General features: G+C 43.0%; 1 pseudogene; it reads right to left on the bottom strand.

Annotated features, from left to right (window-relative positions):
• Positions 1-4,635: 4,635 nt before the first annotated feature.
• On the bottom strand, positions 4,636-5,955 carry LOC100961633 (annotated as a pseudogene).
• Between the last annotated feature and the right edge of the window lie 1,072 nt (positions 5,956-7,027).

Below are 7,027 nucleotides of genomic sequence, written 5' to 3'. Positions count from 1 at the left end.
ATTGACCACCCAAGGAACTGAAACACAGTGGTCAACATAGGAACTACTGTACTGATATGTACATGTGGTGTGAGTCTGGTCTATGAAAATTGGGTCAACTTAAGGAGGTGGTCAGTGTGGGGAGGTGGTTAACTAGGGAGGTTCTACTGTGTTTCCTGCCCACTTACCTGAGTCGATTTTCTCTTCTTCCTGTCTGCCTCTCCTACTTGGCATTACCTCTTTTTACAAAGTCTAGTGTTTCTTGAACTGAGACAGATTCTGTCACCTACCCCCACCGTATATATTCTCCAATCACATTTGATCATAGCTCTCTAGGATTTATGCTCTCGGGACTAGAGTACAGTATAGACCATCACTCTGTGAAGGAAGGGCCCTGGCTGGTTTTACTCACCTCTATATACCCAGCATCCAGCTCACAGTAGGAGCTTAATCTACATTTGCTGAGTAGATGCCTGAAAGTTTGCACAGGCCTCTGGAGAATACAAGGCCAATTTGAGTGAAGATATGCAAAGCCATGTGGATAAAACTATATTTTCCTATAGCATCCATTGTATTGAAGAGTTGAGGAGAGCATATTAAAGAATTTAGCTAATATGTAACTCATGTTATGAATCAAAGCAAACATGTGTTATAAATAGGAATAATAAATTCACAAGAACTTTAAAGACCTAAGAGGTCACTTCAGAGAAATTTTGAGTTTGTGGCAAGTCCCTGAGAGGTATGACTTCCTTCTGTGCTTTACTGCCTGCCAGTTACATGGCCTCAGTGGGAAGATTTAGAAGTGCTGCCTTCCGCTCCCCCCACTTGGTTTTCCTTGCTCGAATGGACACTGTTGGAGGCTCCATTTCTACCCTCAGGCCCGGTGCCCATTCATTATTAGAGGCTTTCCTCCTGCCATCCCCACCTTCAGACAAACCTCTAGAATCCATTCTTCCTCCTTTAAAACACAACACCCACATACACCTACATACTATAGAATGTAGATCTAATTTGCTAATCCAGACTCTTAATCCCTTACCACTTGGGGGACTTTTCCATTGTGTGAGTCTTGTCGGGAGGCAGGACCCTCTTTGTCACAACATGATTTTGGCTGTAGTTTCTTTGACCCAGCTGTCCTAGGTTCCTAGGTTTCTTTCTCTTTTCTTTCCTTTGCTTTTTTTCTTTTTTAAGGCAGAATCTCACACTTTTGCCCATGCTATAGCGTCATAGCTCATAGCAGCCTCAAACTCCCAAGTTCAAGTGATTCTTTTGCCTCATACTCCCAAGTAGCTGGGGCTATTGGCACTTGCTCCAATGCCCAGCTAATTTTTCTACTTTTAGTAGAGACAAAGTCTCACTCTTGCTTGGGATTGTCTCCAACTCCTGAGTTCAAGCAATCCACCTCCCTCAGCCTCCCACAGTGCTAGGATTGCAGGTGTGAGCCACTGCACCCTGCCTGGTTTCTTGATCCAGGTTATCCTTCCTTCTGCCAGTCCCATGAGCTACCTTGTAGCCTTTCAATAAAATTACCCATGGCACTCTACCCAGGGCAACAGCTTGAGACTCTGTCTCAAAAAAAAAAAAAAGAAAGAAAGAAAAGAAAAGAAAAAAGAAAAAAACACAAACAGATAAAAAAATTTCCTCCTTAAATCAACCAAATTTCTGTTGCTTTCAAATAAGAACCTTGATGGATATTACACACACACACACATGACACACACCTATCATCTTTGTTTAAAATTATTGTTAGCTAACATTCAATGAGCATTTACTGAAGGGCAAGCATCATGCTAAGACTTTCTATGCACCATCTTATGTAATTCTCATAACCACCCATGAAAAATGTACTATTATCTGCATCCTACAGATGAAGAAACAAACACAAAAGGGTCAATGCAGTGCTCTGGGTCACATGGCTTGTTAAATGCTAGAGATAGGATTTAACGCAGGGAATTTTATTCCAGAGCACCCAATACTCATCACAATAACATATTGCCTTACGCTTCTGAGTTTGACTCTGCCTTCAAATCCTATGTTCTCCGAAATCTCAATTCTCACTTCCTCCATGGAACCTTCCTGTCTGCTCCAGCACTCACAGAAGGGTCCTCTTCTCAAATCCCTCAGCACCCACTGTCAACCAAGTAATTCAACACTTACTCATAGACTGTGCTATTATTTTAATGACAACATGCTGTGCTCCAATATACTCTACTATTATTTAGTAGTTTTTCACAGATTCATTTTTTCTCAATTCATTTCTGCTCCCCTAGAACAATCTAATACTTCTTTTGTACGCCACTTAGCAACAAAGGCTTATGCTGGAAGGGGTGTTGTATGAGGCCCTAGGTCTCTATTTGTGGCATGGCATGGCTTAATGAAGAGTAGGGACTCCTGTTTTGAAGGTTCATTCTGTTAGACTCCAGCTAAATTTTCATTACTAACCAGACCTTCCATCTGATCCTGCAATCTGATTAGTAGATGTCTACTCATAAAGACATTTGCACTAGAATGTTTTTCACAGCTCAATTTATAATAGCAAAGATGTGGAAACAACCCAAGTGCCCTTCAGCCCATGGCTGGATTAATATACTGTGGTATATGTTTACTATGGAATACTATTCAGCCATAAAAGATGGAGACTTCAAAGAGCTCATAGTAGACTCTCTATTTGATTCTGCATTCCCATTAGTAGATATCCACCCTGAAGAAAAATAATCATTTTACCGTAAGGACATTTGCACTAGAATGTTTATTGCAACTCAAGTCACAATGGCCAAGATGTGGAATCAACCCACTGCCCATCAACCCATAAATAAATTAATAAATTGTGATATATGTATACCATGGAATACTATTCAGCCATAAAAAGATGGAGACTTTACATCTTTTGTATTAACCCGGATGGCGTTGAAGAATGTTTTCCTTAGTAAAGTATCTCATCAAGAATGGAATAGGAGGCTCGGCGCCTGTGGCTCAAGCGGCTAAGGCACCAGCCACATACACCTAAGGTGGCGGGTTCGAATCCCCAGCCCGGGTCCGCCAAACAACAATGATGGCTGCAACTAAAAAATGGCCGGGTGTTGTGGTGGGTGCCTGTGGTCCCAGCTACTTGGGACCACAACGCCTGGCTATTTTTTGGTTGCAGCTGTCATTGTTGTTTGGCGGGCCCCAGCTGGATTCGAACCTGCCACCTTAGGTATAGGTGGCTGGCGCCTTACTTGAGCCACAGGTGCCAAGCCGGTGTCTATTTATTGTTATGTGTATTTAGATTAGTTAGAATTTGTCATTTGTGTGATACATACACTGCTATAGTTGAGTATTTGATGTCAGTTTTTCTAGTCCTTACTGGGCTGGCTGATAGAGCCAACTTTCTGTTTCTTTAATTGTGAGAGGAACTTTTAAGCTGTGTGTTTGCTTCAGTTTTTATCTATGCCAATAGGGTGCTTACCGATTCATTTGCCAAATTAAACTAACATTTGTTCCTGGAAGGGAATCACTTCCATCTTTGATATGGCTGTAGACTTGATGTGTCAAGCTTTTATTTAAGGCACAGGGCCAAATATCTTAAGAACTTTTACCTGTGCCACAGCCAAGAGACTGGTGTGCTTTTGTCTGAATAAATGAACTGTTCCCTAGAAAGATTTAAAACCCACTGGCAGAGGGAAACATTGTAATAATTTGGCATCCCTTTCACTTTGTTTTCTTGGCTTTGGGGAATCATATAAAAAGTGCTTTAGATTTTTAAGCTTCCAAGATCCTTAGACCCTTCTAGCATTTGTTCTCTGGCATAGGAGTCCTCTCTGGTTCACAGATCCTATCTATATGACACAAATCATAGTTTTACTTTTTAATATTTGACAATCTCATGGTATTTAAAGATGAAGAAATGCACACATTTTCACAAGGCCGGGAAGCAATGTATGGGTTTGCCAATACCACATGTGGTAATGTACTTAAGAAACCTGCTGTTCTCGAAACAACACGTTTGACAAGAGTGCTGTGCCCGGAGCGTGTATTCAACTCTGATTTCTAAGATCTGGGATTCTCATTTTATTTGATCTCCAACCCTGTTGTTTTCTTTTTCTTTTGTTCTTGGCACCTGAATAGGCCTGTCTGCTGAAAGTTCTGAAAAATATGGCCCTGAACGCCGCTGTGTTCTGCCAGATCACCAACATTCGAGGGAGGTCAATGTAAGTCTTTTTATTTATTTGTTCATTTATTTATATTTAAAGGCATCTATTTGGCTTATAATGCAAAATGACTCAGAGAAGCACGGAAAGAACATATCATACAAGTCAGGTACTGAATAAAAAATAAATACCAACCAACAAATGTCATATTCTGTCTTCAGCCTGGATTAGAAAACAGGAAACTACAAACCAATCAGTATTTGTTCCTTTGAAGAAAATATATTAAAAAAAAAATAGTCCCTGAAATCTGGCAGGTGGTTTTTAGAGGCCACTGGAAGCTTGCTTTAATCATCCTGATGAAATGGGATAGAAATGGTTTTTGGAATCTGGCCACTGCCTCCTGTGTCTGCTAGTGATGGTCATCTGGTTATCTCAAGGGAGGATGCTAGCCGGGGCAGCGTTTGACGTCACTTATGCAGTTGGAGGTCTCTAAGTCAAGCAGCCTTGTAGTTTTCCACTGGTATCTTCACTGAATACCACCCATATACAGTCTCTTGTCACCAGATGCTGAGAGAATGATGGGCTTCTTGGGGTGGAATGCTCTTTCACTGATGGAGCGGTAGTGGCCAGGCAGCTTGTACAGCATTCTCCTGCTGGCAGGATCCCAGCCACTATTTTGCTTCTATCAGGTGACCAGGGATCACCTGAAGATTCTTTTCAAAGTTGTGCAGATTACCTGGAAATATCTTCACACATGGCTGGGTGCCCGTAGCTCAGTGTTAGGGTGTCAGCCATATGCTCCAGGCTGGTGGGTTTAAAACCGGCCCGGGCTTGCTATACAAACAAAATGAATAGCCCGGCGTTGTGGTAGGTGCCTGTAGTCCTTGCTACTCGGGAGGCTGAGGCAAGAGAATTGCTTGAGCCCAAGAGTTTAAGGTTACTGTGAGCTATGATGCCACAGCACTTTACCGAGAGTGACAAAGTGAGACTCTACCTCAATTGAAAAAATAAAAAATAAATATCTTCACACACCTCTCTTTGGGGGCAAATGGCCAGACATTCTAGACATGAACTGTATTGTCCATTGCATTGGACAAGAGATGAGAGCCTTCTGAACTTAAACGCAGGCCAGTCACTGAATCTCCATGGCTTCTCATGGTGTAAGTCAGCTGGTTTTGGCGCAGGTGCCAGACCTTGATACTGTCTATTCCACCAGAAATAATCTGATCACTTGTATCACTGAAGGTCACAGCTAACTCCCAGTATGTGTTCTGAAATGTCTGGATGGCTGCTTTCTTCCGGATGTCCCAGAGCTTAACTATTTCATCTTCACTGCCAGTACAGACAAGCTGGGGGCCCCTCCTGGCTGGATAACAGGAAGTCACAAAGGAAGTATGTCCCTTTAGCCTTTTAACCCTCTTGTCTGTTTCACTATCCCACACTGCCGCAGTCTTATCTCTAGATACTGAGAAGAGCACGCTCCCATCTGTGTTATAATGCAGTTCCATCACAGCTCCACTGTGTCCCTTCGATGTGGCATAGTTGTCACATACACCATAGACATTCCACACCAATATCAGTCAGTCGAATCTGCAGATGCTAAGGTGGATCCATTGGGGAGAAACTTGCAGCAGTGTACTTCCCCTTCATGTCCTGAGAGCAGCGTAATTGGGGCTTGAAGGGAGGAACACCTCGAAGGCCCTGCTTGCAGCAAAGCTCCTGGCATCACCTGCTGCTACCTGGTTCCCTGGCCCGACCCCACCACTCCCAACAGCAACTCATGCCACTGCCCCTTAACTGGGACCAGTGGCAACTCTGGGCCCTTGAGCTTCTGCTGTTCTATCATGGCGGCAACTGCTAAGTCTCCTTTTAAATCAAGCCTGCTACTGTGTATTTCCAGATCGAATAAAATAAAATCAATATTGAGTTATGCCTAAATTTAAGAGATTAATCGCAGCAGATTGTAAAGCCCACCAGGGAACCTAGTGAAGGGTCTTAAACTGCAAGGGCATTTTAACATTTTCACCTTTGAATTCCTTTGCTGATAAAAGAGGGCTGCTGACCAAAGTCAAAGAATACCCAGTAGCAATTCTCCTGCCCTCCATACACAAATTTGTAGGAAGGTTCACAGTGGGAGAGCATGGGGCCTAAACTCTGTTTATGTAGAATGATATGAGAAGCAGAAGAGTTTTTCTCTTTTATCCTCCTCTTCTGCCCACCCAGTCATCTCCTCCCCAGATCCTGCATAACCCTTTCCCTTTGCTTTCTTTGAAACGTCCATCCACCTGAGAGGCTGCAGCTCCAGTGGGAGATCTGACCAGTGCGGGAGAGGACAGGGTACAGGGACCTGCACCTGTTCTTGAATTAAACCATCATTTTGCCAGTTTGTTCTGACATTGCCAACACGTATTTATTGAGCATCTACTGCTGTGGCACTGTTCCAGATGCTGGGATACGGTGGTGCAGAGTGAATAAGAATAATAAGGTTCTTTCTCTAACGAATCTAACATTACAATGAAGATAAAAACAAATTATAGAACAAGGCAAGTTCATATCGTGATAAACACCATGATAAAATAAAATAGGATCAGTAAGGGATACTTGTCTGGTTTGAGAACCCCAAACTTCAGATTAGACTCTGCCATGCAGGCTGCCCGGCGAGGGCACTCAATGCTTCCCCGCTGCAGAATCTTCCCCCAGATTCCCAACATGGTGCATTCTTAGAGAGGGTGTTTCCCTGACCACCTTGCTTAAAAAGGCACCCCCTCCCATCTTCCTGCCTTACTTTCTTTCCTTAACATACTGCTGTGCTCTGAATGTTTTGACCTGAATTCATAGTTGGAACCTAACACTGAAGGTGAGGGTATTGAGAGGTGGGGCCTTTGAGGATGCTTAGGTCATGAGGATGGAACCTTCAC

The sequence above is a fragment of the Otolemur garnettii genome, unplaced genomic scaffold (genome assembly GCF_000181295.1).
Source record: "Otolemur garnettii isolate 467f Iridium unplaced genomic scaffold, OtoGar3 scaffold00041, whole genome shotgun sequence".
NCBI lineage: Eukaryota > Metazoa > Chordata > Mammalia > Primates > Galagidae > Otolemur > Otolemur garnettii.
The sequence above is the reverse complement of the archived record's forward strand: the minus strand, read 5'-3'. Positions and strand labels throughout refer to the sequence as shown.